At 54.2% G+C, this 19785-nt stretch overlaps 1 pseudogene; it reads left to right on the top strand.

Moving 5' to 3' along the window:
* The first annotated feature begins 1119 nt into the window (after positions 1 to 1119).
* Positions 1120 to 19785, top strand: part of LOC129694789 (inactive carboxypeptidase-like protein X2) — a 48647-nt pseudogene continuing 29981 nt past the window's right edge.

Here is a 19785-nt window from a genome sequence, read left to right as displayed (position 1 = left end):
CGAGTTTGATACCATCTTTTATTTTCCAGTTGATTCTAGTTGGTTCCTGCCCCAGTGGTTTGTTCTTGCCAGCTGTGTTTGTTGTGGAAGAGCTCAGTAAATCTCTGCTGTGACATCTCCAGCAACATCTCTGAACCCTGTGTCCACATCACAGTCTCTCCGCTCCCAGCCCCATGGCTGCCCACACTGGGCATCACCATCGCACCAGTCTCACTGCACACACAGCACACAAACAGGCCATTCGGCCCAAATTGCCCATGCTTGTCCCCTTTCCCTGCGTTTGGTCCATATTCCTCCAAACATGTCCTATCCATGTACCTGTTCCTTAAACGATGGGATAGTCCCTGTAGTTTTAGGGGGAGCTGAGAGAGGGGGAGAGAGGAGGAGGGGGAGAGAAGGGAGGGGGGGGGAGGAGGGGGGGGGGGGGGGGGAGAGGGGGGGGGGGAGAGGGGGGGGGGGGGGGGGGGGGGGGGGGGGGGGGGTGAGGGGGGGGGGGGGGGGAGGGGGGGGGGGGGGGGGGGGGGGGGGGGGAGGGGGAGGGGGGGGGGAGGGAGAGGGGGGGAGGAGAGGAGAGGGGGAGAGGGGGGGGGGAGAGGGAGAGGGGAGGAGAGGAGAGGGAGAGGAGAGGAGAGGGGGGGAGAGAGAGGGGGGAGAGAGGGGGGGGGGGGGGAGGAGATGGAGGGGGGTGGGCTGCGGAGAGGGAGGAGGGAAGGAGAGATGGAGGGAGAGAGAGAGGGGAGGGGAGAGGAGGGAGGGGGGGAGAGGGAGGAGAGGGGGGAGGGAGGGGGGAGAGGAGGAGGAGAGAGGGGGGGAGAGGAGGAGAGGAGGGGGGCAGGAGAGGGGAGAGGGGGAGGAGGAGAGGGAGAGGGGAGGAGGGGAGGGGGAGGGGGAGAGGAGAAAGGGGGGGAGAGACGAAGAGGGAAGTTGCACACAGGGGCAGGTCAGATCCCCACCCCAGCCACACACCTCCTCCCTCCCTCACTCACTGCGGGGGCGGGAGGGGAGGGTCCCGGGGGGGGAGGGACCGGGGTGGGGGAGGGTCTGGGTCTTGGACGGACTCCGGGCTCCTCACTCGCTCTCCGCCGCCGCTCGACCCGGACGCGGACCCGGGAGCCGCCGATGGAGCCGCCGATCCTTGTCGTCCCGCTGCTGCTCGTCTTCTGCCGGCCTCTGCCCGGACCCCGACCCGCTGCTGCTGCCGCGCCGCTGCCCCCTCGCCCTCGCCCTCGCCCGGCGCCCCGGACACAGGTGAGTCCAGACCCGACCTGAAGCCGACCCCTCCCGACCCCTCCCGACCCGACCCGACCCCTCCCGACCCGACCCCCTCCCGACCCCTCCCGACCCGACCCGACCCCGACCCGACCCGACCCCTCCCGACCGCCGACCCCGACCCGACCCCTCCCGACCCGACCCGACCCGACCCGACCCGCGGGCAGAGGGACGGCCCTGAATGTTAACACTGGAGCCGGGGTCGGGACTGGACCCTCGGGCAGGTTCTGGCCACAGGGGGTTAATACTGTGGTTAACATGAGTCCCAACATTGTCCACTGAGGCCACAACAAGTGACAGACCCACACACTGACCCACAAGTTGTCCAAGTCAAACTGCAACTGACGTTTGTGATGGAAATGTTCACCTCAAGTGCTGCAACTTTGCTTGTTGTTGGTGACATGAGCCGATCGTGTCCAAGTTGTCGAGCTGCCTGCTTCCACTGCACAGCCGCTGGGCTATGTCGATGCGCCGCCGTGGGCACTGGTTGCGAAAGGGTTATTTATGTGTATTAGCTCCACAAGTTGCTGGGTCAATCACATTGTAGGTTGGATGCCAGGACAGTCTTCAAAACAGGACTGGTCGTTTATTATATGTACAAGTAGGGTCAAAATACAGTGAAAATCTTGCTCCCAGCAGCATACAGGCACATTAGACTATGATCCAGTGGTACATTATTGTCATGTGGACCAAGATGCAAGTGGACCTTTTTTGCATACAATTCAGTAAAATCTCACAATCATTCCTGTTATAAACTTGTAAGACAGTAGATCTCTCCCCATTTAGTAAATAGTCTACACTTTTATTCCTACTACCAAAATGCATGACTCCACACTTTGCTACACTATATTCCATCTACCAACCTGTCCAAGTCCTTCTGGAGTCCCCCGTGTTCTCTACACTACCTGCCCTTCCACCTATTTTCGTATCATCTGCAAACTTGGTCACAAAGCCTTCAATCCCCTCGTCCAAATCATTAATATACAACGTGAAGAGTAGCGGCCCCAGCACTGACCCCTGTGGAACTCCACTAGTCACTGGCAGCCAAGCAGAAAAAGCCCCCTTTATTGCCACTCTGCCTTCTGCCATCCAGCCAACCTGCTATCCATGCTAGTATCTGCCCTTTGATACCGTGGGCTCTCATCTTCCTTAGCAGCCTCACGTGTGGCACCTTATCAAAGGCTTTCTGAAAGTTAGAAGACGTGTGCACTGCCATCTGAGTTGATCGGTCATGGCGATGGGCAAACTGAAGCAGGACCAGGACATTTCTCCGACTGGAGTTGATACACGCGATTATTGAAAATTAATTCAATAGTAAAGTCAGCTTTTAAAATATATTTGGCACGTCCTCTGGAAGTGGAGGCCAACAATGTGCCTGGATATTTACTTACTACTCAGAACAGTTAAGCCACCAGGTTCCTGCAACCCAAAGACATCCATTTTATGACAAGATTCAATTTCAAAGACAGTGCTTTCCAAGATACAAGATACAAGATACAATTTATTTGTCATTTGGACCCCTTGAGGTCCAAACGAAATGCCGTTTCTGCAGCCAAACATTACAAACAAATAGACCCAAGACACAACATAATTTACATAAACATCCATCACATCGCTGTGATGGAAGGCCAAAAAAACTTATCTCTCCACTGCACTCTCCCCCTCCCCCCCCCCCGATGTCAGAGTCAAAGTCAAAGCCCCCGGCTGGCGATGGCGATTGTCCCGCGGCCATTAAAGCCACGCCGTGTCTTGGTGTTAGAGCCCCCGGCGTGCGCTCGCAGAGTCCCGCGGCCATTCCAAGCCGCGCGGGGCGGTGATGTCAGGCCACGCTCCAGGAGCTCTTCAACTCCGCAACTCGGGCGGGAGAAGTCGCCGTTGCGGGAGCCCTGAAAAGCGGTCCCCTCCAGGGACCCGCGGGCTCCCGGTGCCGCCGTCCGCCAGACCCGCAGTTGCAGCCTCCGAATCTCCGGAGGTCGGGCCGCAGCAGCGCTCCACCACCGCTCCACCCGCTATGGGCTCGGCTAGCTCCGCGACGGTGAGGTGAGTAGTCGGCACCAGAGCCCCCGGTCTTCCTGTTGGAGGCCGCTCCTCGTTGCAGCCCCAACGACAACGGAGACCCGACAAAGAAAAGGTCAGGTCTCCCGTGCAGGGAGAGATTTAAAAGTTACCCCCTCCCTCCCACCCCACCCCATCCCCCCACACCCACACACCCCACCAAAAAATAACAAAAACTACACAAAAACATAGACAAAAAATAATAAAAACGCAGACGGACTGCAGAGGGCCGCTGCTGACGAGAGTCGCGCCGCCTGCCGACTGTAAGGTCGGGTGCTGAGCTGTGTTCTCTGTGTTCTGCAGCTTCTGGTAAGATGAAGGATGTGATGAATGATAGATGCAGAAAATACACAGGCACCATGCACAATCCCTAGTCAAAATAGGAATAGGTATAGACCCTTCATCAGTCTGAAGAAGGGTCTCGACCCAAAACGTCACCTATTCCTTCGCTCCATAGATGCTGCCTCCAGCATTACCCCAGCATTTTGTCCACCTTCGATTTTCCAAGCATCTGCAGTTCTTTCTTAAACCCTGGTCAAAATAACACAGGTTCCAGCACACCCTGCTGTTCACGAGGTGGCACATTGGTGCATCTAGTAGGGCCACTCTCACCAGAGCCCTGGTTCAATCCTGACCTTGGGCATTGTGTGGATGGGATTCCACATTCTCCCTGTGAATATACACCGACTTGTTCATGGTGCTCCAAACTCAAAGTCAAAGTCAGTTTTATTCGTCACATACACCCGAAGGTGCAGTGAAATGAATTTGCCAGCAGCGATACACTTGAAAACAACACACAATACACAATAGAATTGAACACAAACACCCACCACACCATTCTTCACTGTGTTGGAAGGCAACAAGGTTCAGTCAGTCCTCCATTGCTCACCCGTGGTCGGGGCCATAAACCCTCTGTAGTCGCCGCTACAGACGGGCGATACACAGGCCCTCTCGTTGGGATGATCCAAACTCTGATGTTGGGACGGTCAAACACACTCCGCGGCTTGGAGTGCCTGAGTCAGCACTTTCCTACCGGAGACGGCGGCTTCAGGATGTTATAGACCGTGGGCCAGCGGTTGCAGCCCAGACTCCAGACGGTAAGTCCACGCCACGCCCGTGGCTAGAAGCTCCACAGACCACAACCCCACGATGTCCAAATCACCGGGCCAGCGATCGGAGCACCTCTCTGGCAACCTCCAGCAATGGTTCACCCCCGCTCCGCGATGGAAAAGTCCACGCTGTGCCCGCTGCTGAAGCTCCGGGCCCAACTCCGGGAAAGGCCGCTCCGATCCAAGCTGTTCGGCCGCGGGGGAGGTGACATGGAAAAAGTCGCCTCTCTGTCGAGGAGGCGACTGAAAGCGTTTCCCCCCTTTCCCCCTCCCCCCCCCCCCCCCCCCCCCCCCCCCCCCCCCCACACCACCCTCCACACAAGACACACCGAGAGACACCTAAACTAACATTAGCCACACCAAAAAAAACAAAGAAAAGTCCAAATAACGAACATGCTGCTGGCAGGGCAGCTGACACACAGCGCCCACACCTCCTTGTGCAGGACCTGTGCAGGTTAAATGGCCACAGAAAATTGAACTGATTGTATCAGTGAGTTGTGAAATGTGGGGGAAGGTGAAGAGAATGTGGGAAGAAGGAAAAAGGGTCTTAACATAGGGTGACTGTAAAATGGGTGACTGATGACCAGTGCAGACTCAGTGGGTTCAAGAGTTTGATTCTGCACTACATTTTGCCTTCACTCTGTGACACTAGCTCATCCTGTTGTGGCCAACAAGTGTGTCAAAGGATAGACACAGAGTGCTGGAGTAACTCAGCGGGTCAGGCAGCATCTCTGGAGAACACGTATAGACATAGACATAGAAAATAGGTGCAGGAAGAAGCCATTCGGCCCTTCGAGCCAGCACCGCTATTCATTGTGATCATCCGCAATCAGTAACCCCGTGCCTGCCTTCTCCCCATATCCCTTGCTTCTGCTGGTCCCATAGAGCTCGATCTAACTCTCTTTTAAATCCATCCAGTGAATTGGCCTCTACTATCATCTGTGGCAGAGAATTTCACAAATTCACAACTCTGTTTTTTTCTTTTCTCGGTTTTAAATGACCTCCCCTTTATTCTAAGTCTGTGGCCCCTGGTTCTGGACTCCCCCAACATTGGGAACATTTTTCCTGCAGCTTGTCTCTTCCTTTTATAATTTTATACATTTCTATAAGATCCTCCCCTCATCCGTCCATATACAAGCCCTGTCTTTCCAATCTTTCCTCATATGACAGTCCCGCCATCCCAGGGATCAATCTCGTGAACCTACGCTGCACTGCCTCAATCACAAGGATGTCCTTCCTCAAATTAGGAGACCAAAACTGTACACAATACTTCAGGGTACACAAAAATGCTGGAGAAACTCAAAGGAACTGCAGATGCTGGAAAATCGAAGTTTCTCCAGCATTTTTGTGTACCTTCGATTTTCCAGCATCTGCAGTTCCTTCTTGAACACAATACTCCAGGTGTGGTCTCACCAGGGTCCTGTACAACTGCAGAAGGACCTCTTTACACCTATACTCAAATCCTATTGTTATGAAAGCCAACATGCCATCAGCTTTCTTCACTGCCTGCTGTACCTGCATGTTTACTTTCAGTGACCGGTGTACAAGGACACCCAGGTCGCGTTGGACTTCCCTTTTTCCGAATCTGACACCATTGAGATAATAATCTGCCCCCTTGTTCTTGCCGCCAAAGTGGATAACCTCACATTTATCTACATTATACTGCATCTGCCATGCATCTGCCCACTCACCCAACCTGCCTAGGTCACCCTGCAGTCTCCTAGCATCCTCTTCGCAGTTCACGCTGCCACCCAGCTTTGTGTCATCTGCAAACTTGCTAATGTTACTATTACAAATCTAAATCATTAATATATATTGTAAATATTTGCATTCTGACAGGGACCCGTTCACTCCTACTCTTTGCTTCCGGTCTGCCAACCAATTTTCTATCCATGTCAACACCCTACCCCCCAATATCATGCGCTCTAATTTTAGTCACCAGTCTCCCGTGCGGGACCTTATCAAAGGCTTTCTGAAAGTCTAGATACACTACATCCACTGGCTCACCTTCATCCATATTACTTGTCACATCCTCAAAAAATTCCAGAAGTTTAGTCAAGCATGATTTCCCTTTCATAAATCCATGCTGACTTGGACTAATCCTTTTACTACTATCCAAATGCCCCATTATTATCTCTTTAATAATTGACTCCAGCTTATTCCCCACCACCAAAGTCAGGTTAACTGGTCTGTAATAGTAAGATTAAACGAGAACTTACCAGGTTGAAGTTTGATCTGTATTTTATGAGGAGTTACGATGATGGATTACGTGAAGACCCCGTCCAGCAGGCCGTGCGCGACATACTTCAAAGCAGTGGTGTGGAATCACAGAAAAATACAATAATTGAAATAAACATAGTAAAGATAAGGAGAACTAAGATACCAGTTGATCTCTATAATTGAGGGTGGGAGCGGAGGGCACGTAATCCCTCATCGTAACTCCTCGTAAAATACAGATCAAACTTCAAACTGGTAAGTTCACGTTTAATCTTACTATTTTACTTCGGAGTCACGTGAGTGACTATGTGAAGATTTTAAAGCTCTGATTTCAAACCGTGTAACAGTCCATACTTCACTCGCTGCCGAAGTCATCCAAGGGAGGAAGTATGTTATCGTAATCTACCATGAATCTGTTTGTAAAACAATAATGGTATTTATTAAACAATAACAAAAATAAAAATGCTCCCCCGGGCTTAAATTATATATTTGCAGATATAAACTCTTTCTGCAAACAATACAGGTTCTGCCAGCGGCTTGTTGTAGAACGTTTGGAACGTTTTCTCCATGGACCACCCCGCTGTAGCCAGGATGTGGTCCATTGGCACGTCCATCCTCTTAGCCGCCGATGTGGATGCTGCCCTGGTGGAGTGTGATGTATATACGTCAGTATTTACTCCAGCAGCTCCCAGTACCTGCTCGAGCCATCTGGAGATAGTTTGGCTCGACACCCGACCATGAGGTTTCTTGTGGCTGACCCATAGGGCTTTTTCTCTCCATTGGGGATCTCTTGTGGTGTCGATGTAAGTTAGTAAGTGAGTCATGACACCGTGGTTCAGGTGGGTATGCCTGGAAATCCATAACTAGGCCTGAAGTTCCTGGCCTGCTCTGCTTTACCAGCTCCTGAATTGTGAATGAGACACTGTCTGGTGTTATAACCATATTGTCCAATCGTAGTAGATGGAGGGACTGGACTCTTTGTGCTGAGACTATTGTCATCAGCATGACCGTTTTCAGGGTTAGCTGTTCCAGGGTGAGGGACCTGGCTGGTGACCACCCCCTTAGATATGTCAGGACCACACTGACATCCCAGATTTGGGTGTACCTAGGTCTAGGGGGGCTGGAGTTGAATATCCCTCTCATGAGTTTAATCACCAGCGGGTGAGACCCTATGGCCTGTTGTCCTGGTGCCTGTATTAAGTCGGCTGACAGAGCACTTCTAGCAGTATTGATGGCGCTGTAGCTCAGTCCTTCATTGTGGTGAAGGCCAGCCAGGAACTCCAGTACATTGGTTATAGTTGTAGATGAGTATGTAGTTCCAGTATTTGAGCAGTATCTTGTATTGTATTGTATTGTATTCAAATGTATTGTCATTGTCTCAATTAGAGACAACAAAATGAATTTCCCTTTACAGTCGGTGTCATAAAAATAAATAAATACTAAGACATATTAAAAATAAAAAAGAATTTAAAAAAGCACAAACACAGAAAGTCCACGACACAACACAACACAGCGGCACCAAGGTGAGGAAGGCACCATAGTCCAGCCAGCCTCCCCTCCGATCTTCCCAGATGTTCACCCGTGGTCGGGGCCTTCCGAGCACCTGCAGTCGCCACCCTGGGCGGCCCGATGTTCAGGCCCCCACGCCGGGCTGATGGAATGCCGACGCCGAACCCCGACGGTGAAAATCGTCCTCAGCGGCCCGGACCTCCTGATCAGCCGCCTCCCACCGGAGTCCGCAGCTCCCGAGTCCGCAGGCCGAGCCGGGCAGAGTCGCAGGACCCCACGATGTTTGTCAGCGCCGCCTGCGTTGGGAGCTCCGCGAACCGCAGCTCCAGGATGTCGGTGCAGCAGGTCCAGCACTCCGGGCTCCAGACGGCGACCCCCGGTAAGGCATCGCCAGCCCCAGCGATGTATCGTGGGGCTTTCCCACTTCCTGATGCTCGATAAGTATTGTTTTCTTGTGGACATGCGGTGGGACGCTGTCATCGTGTCAGACAATCCCAGGCCCAGCAGTGGTCTTTTCATAATCTGCAACCCAGTAGTTTAATTTTATCATGGCATGGATGGCTTATGCCTGATACCGGGTGAGTCAATAGGTCTGGACTACTGGGAACGGTCATTGGAGTTTCGATGACCATGTCGAGGACCACTGGGAACCATGGCTGTGTAGGCCAGTCGGGTACTATCAAAATACCTGAAGCAGAGTCCATCTGTATTTTGTGTAGTACCCGATTGATGAGGCAGAAGGAGGGAAAGGCATAAAATAAATATTTTCCCCAATCCAGCGCAAATGCATCTATCGCTGCTGCCTCAGGGTCTGGTTCCCAAGTGACATACATTGGTACCTGGTGATTTAGTCTGGATGCAAAGAGATCGATATCTGGCGTGCCATATTGCTTTGTAATTTCAGCAAATGCTTTGGGGTTTAACATCCATTCGGTGTTATCATTGAATTTGCGTGACCTGGTGTCTACCACTGTATTTAGCTTACCTGGTAGGTAAGTTGCTGATAGCCAAATATGTCTGTCGACACACCATTGCCAGATTGTGTTGATCAAATTATCACATGATATCGATTTTATTCCGCCCATATGGTTAACATAGGCCACCACTGTGGTATTAACAATCTGTAAACGAACATGCAAGTGGTGTATATTTGTAGAATATGCTTTTAAACCATAAAACACACCCAACATTTCCAAATAATTTATGTCCAGTGTCTGTAGTAAAGATGATTCTAGGTTAGTCCATCTACCACCTGTGCTGGATATGGTATTAGTTGCTCCCCAGCCTTGAGCACTGGCATCTGTTTGTATAGTTAACGTTGGGTTATTGATAATGGTGGGACTGGAACTATGCCAAATGTTCTCTATCCACCATTGTAACTCTGATGTTGCTTCAATGGGTAATTTCATGGTTCGGTCAAAGTGACCTGCATGTCGTTTTAACGCCTGCACTTTTACTCTTTGTAGGTTTTGATAATGCAAAGGTCCAAATTGTATAGCTGGAAATGCTGTTACTATTTTGCCAATTACTCTTGCCACTTGGTGGATGGTTGGTCGATCGCTAACCATTAAATTGTTACAGGTTTGTGCCAATTCTGCTGATTTCTCTTTTGGCAAAGTTACAGACATGTGGACTGAGTTAATTGTGAGTCACAGATAGTCCATAGTTGTGGATGGTGTCAACGTAGATTTATCTGGATGTAGGACAAAGCCCAGGGTTTCAAACAATTGTTTGGTAGCTAATACTGCTGATTTAGCCAATTCCATGGTTTTGCCTACTATTAGAGTGTCATCAAGATATGCCATGACAATATGTCTCTGTTTTCTTAATGTTGCCAAGGCTGGTTTTAATATCTTGGTAAATAGTCTTGGGGCTGATGTTAATCCATTAGGCAATGCTTTATACTGCCATTATTGCCCCATCCAGGTAACTTTCAGGTATCTGCGATGATCCTTTTGAATGGGTACTGAATAATAGGCATCTTTTAAATCGATGCTTGCCATGAAGTATCCTTTGGAAATCAGCTGTTTGGCAGTTACAAATGTTTCCATTTTGAAATGTATATACTTAACAAAGGTATTTAGTGAGGTCAAGTCAATGATGATGCGACATCCACCATCTTTTTTGGTTTTAGTAAATATATTTGAGACAAATTCCAAAGGTTCATGTTTGGATTTCTCAATGATACCCTTTGTAAGTAACCTCACCAGTTCTGCTTGACCCTCTAGTTATTCTTTAACTGAGAGGGTAAAGAGCCTTTGGGGTGTATGCTGAACTGGTGACATGTTTCCTTGAACAAATTCTATTTTGTATCCACGAATACAGTTGAGTATATATTTATCATTCGTGATAGACCTCCATGCTTCCACAAACAGGTGTAATCTCCCCCCTGTTAGTATAGATCCCCCACTTTTCATATGCTGGTAGGAACCAGACCCACCTACCTCCATAGTTATGGGTGTGAGCCTTGCCTCGGTTTCTTCATCCAACATTGTGCTGCTGGATGTACTGCTGGTTGGGGGTGGCGCATTTACCATGGGGTCCGCTCTGGGCCCTGGCCTAAAAAAGGCTTTTGGGGATGGTATGCGGACCCCGAGCTTTCACCAGTCCCATGGGTTTGACGTCGACTGGTGGACGCGGTGGGGTGCTGCCGTCTGGGTTGTGTGGGTCTGCTCGTTCCGGGGCCTGCCCTCATGAGGCCTCTTGTTTTGACAAGTCCTTTCCAAATAGCAGGATCTGTGGCTCTGAGGCCGGTGTTTTGCACAGTCCTGCAAATTTGGGGTTGAGGGCAGGTCCTTGCGGAGGTTGTTTATTGCATATTGGGTGTTACACAGCAGAGCCAGTGTGTCTTGCTGGTTTATGGTCATATCCACCCCATCACGTAACGAGCATAGGATGTAATAGCTGACGTCAGGAGCTTGAGGATACGCTGTAATTTCAGCCCCTGGTTTTGGATACTCTGCCCAACGTACCCCCAGAGTTGGCTGTTGACGGCCGGTACGTTGAGCGAAATGCAGTTCTCCGGAGGCGAGTACAGTTCTAGTGCCTCATTGACTACCTGTTCTTGTAGGGGTTTGAAGGACAGGTAGTCTATGCTGGCCGCCAGTTTTGGCTGCAACGGCCGCCCTGCTCGTGTTGTAGCCCCGTAGCGATTCACCACACCCAGCAGCTCATCCTGGTCCTGTACCCCATGCATACCCCCGACATCTTCGGCCAGTGACCCCTGTTCCTGACCAGCCCAGTCCTGGTCACCAACACTCCCCTTGGCTGAGGGGGAAGCGATGGCCAGTTACAAGGCACTGTGGCGGGAGTGCCTGAACTCCCTTGGCGAGACTGTTCCAGCTCCCGAAGCAAGTCTCGCTGGAGCATTTGCTCCATGAGCAGCTCCATGCGGCTCAGGCGGCTTTCTCTGCCGCTCTCGTGCGGCGAGTCTTCCTGGTCGGAGTTGTCAGAGATTACCGGCCGGTTGGTTTTCCGTTTTGATTTGCCTCCAGCCCGCTGCTGTAGGTCAGGCTGCACTAGCGGTACTGGGCTCAGCTCGGTATCAATGATTGTGGACCGCAGCGTGTGCGGTCAAGGTGCCGCCTCTCGCCCCCCCCACTGATGCAACGCTCCTGTTCTGCTGGAGTCGAACGGGGGGGCGGTCTTTTTACCTTGTCGTGCTTTGCTCATTTTTTCCAGTTGTTTTTCAGTCTGGAGAACACAAAGCAGAGCAACGTTTTCCAATTACGGCCTCAGAGTAAGTACGTACCTGACGGCCCGTCTTTTTAAAGCTGTAGCGGGAGCGCCTGTACTCCCGTTCGTCGCTGTTGCACTGCGGGAACACTCATGTCGCGCATGCGTGCTGGACGGGTTCTTCACGTAGTCACTCACGTGACTCCAAAGTAAAATTCCCCGTTTTTCTCTCCCGCCTTTCTTAAAAAGTGGGATAACATTAGCTACCCTCCAATCCACAGGAACTGATCCTGTGTCTATGGAACATTGGAAAATTATCACCAATGCATCCACGATTTCTAGAGCCACTTCCTTAAGTACCCTGGGATGCAGACCATCAGGCCCTGAGAATCAGTCTTCAGTCCCATCAGTCTACCCAATACTATTTCTCGCCTAATGCAAATTTCTTTCAGTTCCTCTGTGTCCCAAGATCATCTGTCCTCCAGTACATAGAAACATAGAAAATAGGTGCAGGAGTAGGCCATTCAGCCCTTCGAGCCTGCACCGCCATTCAATATGATCATGGCTGATCATCCAACTCAGTATCCTACAAGGGCTACATCTAACTCCCTCTTAAATATATCCAATGAACTGGCCTCAACTACATTCTGTGGCAGAGAATTCCAGAGATTCACCACTCTCTGTGTAAAAAATGATTTTCTCATCTCGGTCCTAAAGACTTCCCTGTTATCCTTAAACTGTGACCCCCTAGTTCTGGACTTCCCCAACATCGGGAATAATCTTCCTGCATATAGCCTGTCCAACCCCTTAAGAATTTTGTAAGTTTCTATAAGATCCCCTCTCAATCTTCTAAATTCTAGCGAGTACAAGCCGAGTCTATCCAGTCTTTCTTCATATGAAAGTCCTGCCATCTCAGGAATCAGTCTGGTGAACCTTCTCTGTACTCCCTCTATGGCAAGAATGTCTTTCCTCTGAACTGTACGCAATACTCCAGGTGTGGTCTCGCCAAGACCCTGTACAACTGCAGCAGAACCTCCCTGCTCTTATACTCAGATTCTTTTGATATGAATGCTAACATACCATTCGCTTTCTTCACTGCATGCAGCACCTGCATTCCTACTTTCAATGACTGGTATACCAGGACACCCAGGTCTCGTTGCATCTCCCCTTTTCCTAATCGGCCACCATTTAGATAATAGTCTGCTTTCCTGTTTTTGCCACCAAAGTGGATAACCTCACATTTATCCACATTATACTGCATCTGCCGTGCATTTGCCCACTCACCCAGCCTATCTAAGTCACCTTGCAGCCTCCTAGCATCCTCCTCACAGCTAACACTGCCCCCCAGCTTCGTGTCATCCGCAAACTTGGAGATGTTGCATTCAATTCCCTCATCCAAATCATTAATATATATTGTTAATAGCTGGGGTCCCAGCACTGAGCCTTGCGGTACCCCACTAGTCACTGCCTGCCATTGTGAAAAGGACCCGTTTACTCCTACTCTTTGCTTCCTGTCTGCCAGCCAGTTCTCTATCCACATCAATACTGAACCCCCAATGCCGTGTGCTTTAAGTTTGTATACTAATCTCTTATGTGGGACCTTTTCGAAAGCCTTCTGGAAGTCCAGATATAACACATCCACTGGTTCTCCCATATCCACTCTACTAGTTACATCCTCGAAAAATTCTATAAGATTCGTCAGACATGATTTACCTTTCATAAATCCATGCTGACTTTGTCCAATGATTTCACCACTTTTCAAATGTGCTGCTATCCCATCTTTAATAACTGACTCTAGCAGTTTCCCCACTACCGATGTTAGACTAACTGGTCTGTAATTCCCCATTTTCTCTCTCCCTCCCTTTTTAAAATGTGGGGTTACGTTTGCTACCCGCCAATCCTCAGGAACTACTCCAGAATCTAAAGAGTTTTGAAAGATTATTACTAATGCATCTGGGAGATTTTTTTGTGTCTTCCTTAGTGAAGACAGATCCGAAGTACCTATTCAACTCTTCTGCCATTTCCTTGTTGCCCATAATAATTTCACCCATGTCCGCCTTCAAGGGACCCACATTTGACTTTACATCCTTTTCTCTTGACATATCTAAAGAAGCTTTTACTGTCCTTCTTTACATTCCTGGCCAGCTTCCCTTCGTACTTCATCTTTTCAGCCCGTATTACCCGTTTTGTTTCCTTCTGTTGTCCTATGAAAGTTTCCCAATCCTCTGGATTCCGGCTGCTCTTTGCTGTGTTATACATCTTTACTTTTAGTTTTATTCTATCCCTAACTTCTCTTGTCAGCCACGGTTGCCTCCTACTCCCCTTAGAATCTTTCTTCACATTTTTCACACAGAGAGTGGTGAATCTCTGGAACTCTCTGCCACAGAAGGTAGTTGAGGTCAGTTCATTGGCTATATTTAAGAGGGAGTTAGATGTGGCCCTTGTGGCTAAAGGGATCAGGGGGTATGGAGAGAAGGCAGGTACAGGATACTGAGTTGGATGATCAGCCATGATCATATTGAATGGCGGTGCAGGCTCGAAGGGCCGAATGGCCTACTCCTGCACCTATTTTCTATGTTTCCATTTTGGAATGAAATGATCCTGTGTCTTCCGGATTATGCCCAGAAATTCCTGCCATTGCTGTTCCACCGCCATTCCTGCTAGGATCCCTTTCCAGTCTACCTTGGCCAGCTCCCCTCTCATGCCTTCATAGACCCGTTTGTTCAACTGCATCACTGACACTTCCGATTTAACCTTCTCCTTCTCAAATTGTAGATTAAAACTAATCATATTATGATCACTACCTCCAAGCGGTTCCTTTACCTCGAGTTCTCTTATCAAATCTGGTTCACTGGCCAACACTAAATCCAGAATTACCTTTTCTCTAGACGGCTCCATTACAAGCTGCTCCAAGAATCCATCTCGGAGGCATTCGACAAACTCTCTTTCTTGGGGGTCCTGAATCAACCTGATTTTCCCAGTCTACCTGCATATTGAAGCCCCCATCACCACAGTGGCATTACCTTTGTTACATGCCAGTTTTAACTCCTGCTGCAACTTACACCCTACATCCAGGCTACTATTTGGGGGTCTGTAAATAACACCAATTAGTGTCTTCTTGCCTTTACAATTCCTCAACTCAACACAGTGACTCTACCTCGTCATTCCCTATGTCTTCCCTCGCAAGGGACTGAATACCATCCCTCACCATCAGAGCTAACCCCCCTCCTCTGCCCACCTTCCTGTCCTTTCTATAGGATGTATAACCCTGAATATTAAGTTCCCAGGCCCGATCCTCTTACAGCCATGTCTCAGTAATCCCCACAATGTCATATCTACCAACCTCTAACTGAGCCTCAAGCTCGTCTACTTTACTTCTTATACTTCACACATTCATATACAATACTTTTAATTCCTTATGCATCTCACCTTTCACATTGATCCCTATTACACTTGGTCATACTCTCCTATCCCTTTGTAAGCTTCCTTTCCCATTAATTCTGGGGTCATTAACCATCCCTTTACTCTCTTTCCCTTGGTGACGTTTCAGGTTTTGTTCCGTGATGCAGCACCTGCAGTTCCCTGTGTGTCCACACATAGCCAGCAGATCGTGTTATAGACAATAGACAATAGGTGCAGGAGGAGGCCATTCAGCCCATCGAGCCAGCACTGCCATTCAAGGTGATCATGGCTGATCATCCCCAATCAGTACCCCGTTCCTGCCTTCTCCCCATATCCCCTGACTCCGCTATCTTTAAGAGCCCTATCTAGCTCTCTCTTGAAAGTATCCAGAGAACCTGCCTCCACCGCCCTCTGAGGCAGAGAATTCCACAGACTCACAACTCTATGTGTGAAAAAGTGTTTCCTCATCTCTGTTCTAAATGGCTTTGAAGTGGGTGCATGTGCGCATGTGCAGAGCTCTTCTAGAGTTTGCGCATGTGCAGGACAATTCCGGAGTGTGCGCATGTGCGAAGTATTTCGGGCGGGAAAAGCCTGCGGAATCAGCCATGTTTGCCAGACGTTTCTGAGTTTATGTATTGAAGAAATAAGTTGCTTAAAGCTTAAATAAAGTTAAGTTAATTACGAGTAGTGAAAGTTTCATTTATCTCACAACAGGCTTACCCCTTATTCTTAAACTGTGCCCCCTGGTTCTGGACTCCCCCAACACCGGGAACAGGTTTCCTGCCTCTAGCGTGTCCAAACCCTTAACAATCTTATATGTTTCAATGAGATATCCTCTCATCCTTCTAAACTCCAGAGTGTACAAGCCCAGCTGCTCCATTCTCTCAGCATATGACAGTCCCGCCATCCCGGGAATTAACCTTGTAAACCTACGCTGCACTCCCTCAATAGCAACAATGTCCTTCCTCAAACTAGGGGACCAAAACTGCACACAATACTCCAGGTGTGGTCTCACTAAGGACCCTTGTTCAGTCTGATTGTGTGTGGCGGGGGGGGGGGGGGGGTCGGTACCAAGGAGGAGGGGGGGGGGAGCAGAATGGGGCAGGTGAAGGGCAACACAGGGCTTGACAGGGCTTGACAGGCAGATCGTTGGACAAAGGGCAGAGGTTTAAAGTTTCTTGTTGTCACATGTACCGAGGTACAGTGCAAAGCTTTCTTGTTGCGAGCTGCTGTCCAGTCAGTGGAATGACCACATGGTTACAACCGAGCCGTCCACAGTGTAGACAACATGTTGAAGAGTTGTGTGTTGTGAAGCCGGATGAGGGAATGTGAGTGGGGGGGAGGGGGTGAGGTGGCAGTCAGTCCAGGTGGGGCACAGACAGGGTGGTGGTGGGGTGGAATGGATTCTTGGCCTGGTGTTTTAGCACAGACAATGTGGGCGGGGGGGATGGGGAGAGGGGAGAGGGAGAGGGGAGAGGGTGAGGGGGATGGGGAGAGGGGGGGGAGAGGGGGGGGGGGTGGGGGGAGGGTGGGAGGGTGGGGGAGAGGGGGGGGGGAGGGTGGGGGAGGAGGGGGGAGGGGGGACGGGGGAGAGGGAGGGGGGGAGGGGGGAGAGGGTGGGGGGGGGGTATGGGGAGAGGGTGGGGGGGAGGGAATGGGGGGGATGAGGGAGTGGGGGGGGAATGGAAGGGGGTGGGGGGGGATGGGGGAGAGGGTGGGGGGAGAGGGGGGGGGGGGGGAGGGGGGGGGAGCGGGCGGGGGTGGGGGGGGGGGGGGGAGGGGGAAGGGGGGAGGGGGGGGGGGGGGGGAGGGGGGGGTGGGAGGGAGGGGGGGGAGTGGAGGGGGGGAGGGGGAGGGGGGGTGGGGGAGAGGGTGGGGGGGGAGGGTGGAGAGAGGGTGGGGGGGATGAGGGTGGGAGGGGGGATGGGGGAGGAGGGTGGGTGGGGGGAAGGGGGGGGGGGGAGTGGGGGGAATGTGGGGGAGAGGGGGAAGAAGGGGAGGAGGGTGGGGGAGAGGGAGGGGGGAGGGAGGGAGAGGGGGGGAAAAGGGAGGGGGGAAAGAGAGGGTGGGGGGGAGAGGGGGAGAGAGGGTGGGGGAGGGGAGGGGTGGGGGGGACAGAAGGGGGGGGGAGAGGGTGGGAGGAAGGAGGGTGGGGGGGATGGGGGAGAGAGGGTGGGGGGGGAAATGGGGAGAGGGTGGGGGAGAGGGTGGGGGAGAGAGATGGGGGGGATGATGGGGGGGAGAGGGTGGGGGGGAATGGGGGAGAGGGGTGGGGGGATGGGGGAGAGGGTGGGGGAAGAGGGTGGGGGGGATGAGGGAAGAGGGTGGGAGGGGGTGAGGGGGAGGGGAGAGGGGGAGGGAGGGGATGGGGGGGGGGTGGGGGAGGTGGGATTGGGAGATTGGACGGGTGGGGGAGGATGGGGGGGGGAGGGATGGGGGGGAAGAGGGGGAGAGGGGGATGGGGGAGCGGGTGGGGGAGAGAGGTGGGGGGGGAGATGGGGGGAGGAGTGGGGGGGATGGGGAGAGAGTGGGGGAGAGGGTGGGGGGGATGGGGGAGAGGGATGAGGGGGAATGAGGGGGGTGGGGTGGGGAGGGGGAGTGGGGGGAGGGTGGGGGGGATGGGGGGAGGGGGGGAGAGTGGGGGGGGGGGGAGAGGGTGGGGGAGGGGGGAGGGGGGGGGGGGAGGGGGGAGGGGGGGGGAGGGGGGGGGGGTGGGGGAGAGGGGGGGAGGGGGGAGCGGGATTAAGGAGGGATGGGGGGATGGGGGGAGGGAGCGGGGGGGATGGGGAAAGGGTAGGGGGGAGGATGGGGAGAGGGTGGGGGGGGTGGTGAGAGGGATGGGTGGGGGGGAGGGTGGGGGGGGATTGGGGAGGTAGAGTGGGGGGGGATGGTGGGAGAGGGGGGTGGAGTGGGGAAGAGGGGGGGGGGGAGGGGGAGAGGGTGGGGGGGGATGGGGAGAGGGTGGGGGGGTGGGGGAGAGGATGGGTGGGGGAGGGAGTGGAGGAGGTGGGAGAGGGGTGGGAGAGGGTGGGGGGGGGATGGGGGGAGGGGGTGGGGGGGGGGGAGGGGGGAGAGGGTGGGGGGGGGGATGGGGGAGAGGGTGGGGGAGAGGGTGGGGGGGGATGGGGAGCGGGAGAGGGTGGGGGGGGGATGGGGGAGGAGGAGGGTGGGGGGGAGGGAGGGGGAGAGAGAGGGTGGGGGGAGAGGGATGGAGAGGGGGAGGGGGGGATGAGGGGAGGGGTGGGGGGGAGGGTGAGGGGGTGGGGGGGGAGGGAGGGGGGGGTGGTGGTGGGGGGAGGGAGAGGGGGATGGGGGGGGGGGGAGGGGAGGGGAGGGTGGGGGGAGGGGGGGGGGGAGGGGGGGGAGGGAGGGGGGAGGGAGGGGGAGGAGAGAGGGAGGGGGGTGAGGGAGGGATGTGAGAGGGAGGGGAGGGGGGGGGGGGGGAGAGGGGGGGGGTGGGATGGGGGAGAAAGAGGGGGGGATGGGGGAGGGTGGGGGGGGGAGGGGGGGGCTGGGGGTGGGGGGGATGGGGGAGAGGGGAGGGTGGGGGGGGGAATGGGGGAGAGGGTGTGGGGGGAGGGGGGAGGGAGAGGGTGGGGGGGGATGGGGGGGAGAGGGGGGGGGGGGGATGGGGGAGAGGTGGGGGGGGGGGGATGGGGAGGGGGGGGGATGGGGGAGAGGGATGGGGGGGGGGAGGGGGGAGTGGGGGGGGGGGGGAGGGGGGGGAGGGGTGGGGGGGGGGGGGGGGGGGGGATGGGGGAGAGGGGAAGGGACGGGGGGAGGGGGAGGGGGGAGAGGGTGGGAGGGGGGGGGGGGGGGGGGGGGAGAATGGGGGGGAGGGATGGGGGAGGGTGGGGAATGGGAGAGGGGGATGGGGGGGGGATGGGGGAGAGTGGGTGGGGGGAAGGAGGAGTGGGGGGGGAGGGGGGGAGGGGGGTGGGGGGGGGGGTGTGGGGTGTAGGGGGGGAGAGGGTGGGGGGGGAGGGGGGAGAGGGTGGGGGGGGGGAGGGCTGGGGGAGAGGGGGAAGGGGGGGGCGAGGATGGGGGAGGAGGGGGGGGGGAGGGGGAGAGGATGGGGAGGGGGATGAGGGAGGGGGGGGGGGGGATGGGGGAGGAGGGTGGGGGGGGGGGATGGGGGGGAGAGGGTGGGGGAGGGGGATGGGGGAGAGGGTGGGGGGGGGGAGGGGGGGGGGGGGGGGGGGGGGGAGGGGGGGGGGGGGGGGGGGGGAGGGGGAGGGGGGCCGGGGGGGGGGAGGGAGGGGGAGGAGGCGGGGGGAGGGAGGGGGGGGGAGGGGGGGGGGGGGAGGGGAGAGGGGTGGGGGGGGGGGATGGGGGAGAGGGCCATGGGGGAGGGAGAGGGGGATGGCGGGAGAGGGATGGGGGGGATGGAGGGGGGATGGGGGAGGGGGGGTGGGGGGAGGGGGAGAGGGGTGGGGGGGATGCCAATGGATGGGGGAGAGGGTTGGGGGGGGGATGGGGAGAGGGTGTGGAGAAGGGGGGATGGGGGATGGGGGAGGGGTGGGGGAGAGGGTGGGGGGGGGGATGGGGG

Source organism: Leucoraja erinacea, unplaced genomic scaffold (assembly GCF_028641065.1).
Source record: "Leucoraja erinacea ecotype New England unplaced genomic scaffold, Leri_hhj_1 Leri_79S, whole genome shotgun sequence".
Taxonomy (NCBI): Eukaryota; Metazoa; Chordata; class Chondrichthyes; order Rajiformes; family Rajidae; genus Leucoraja; species Leucoraja erinaceus.
The sequence above is the reverse complement of the archived record's forward strand: the minus strand, read 5'-3'. Positions and strand labels throughout refer to the sequence as shown.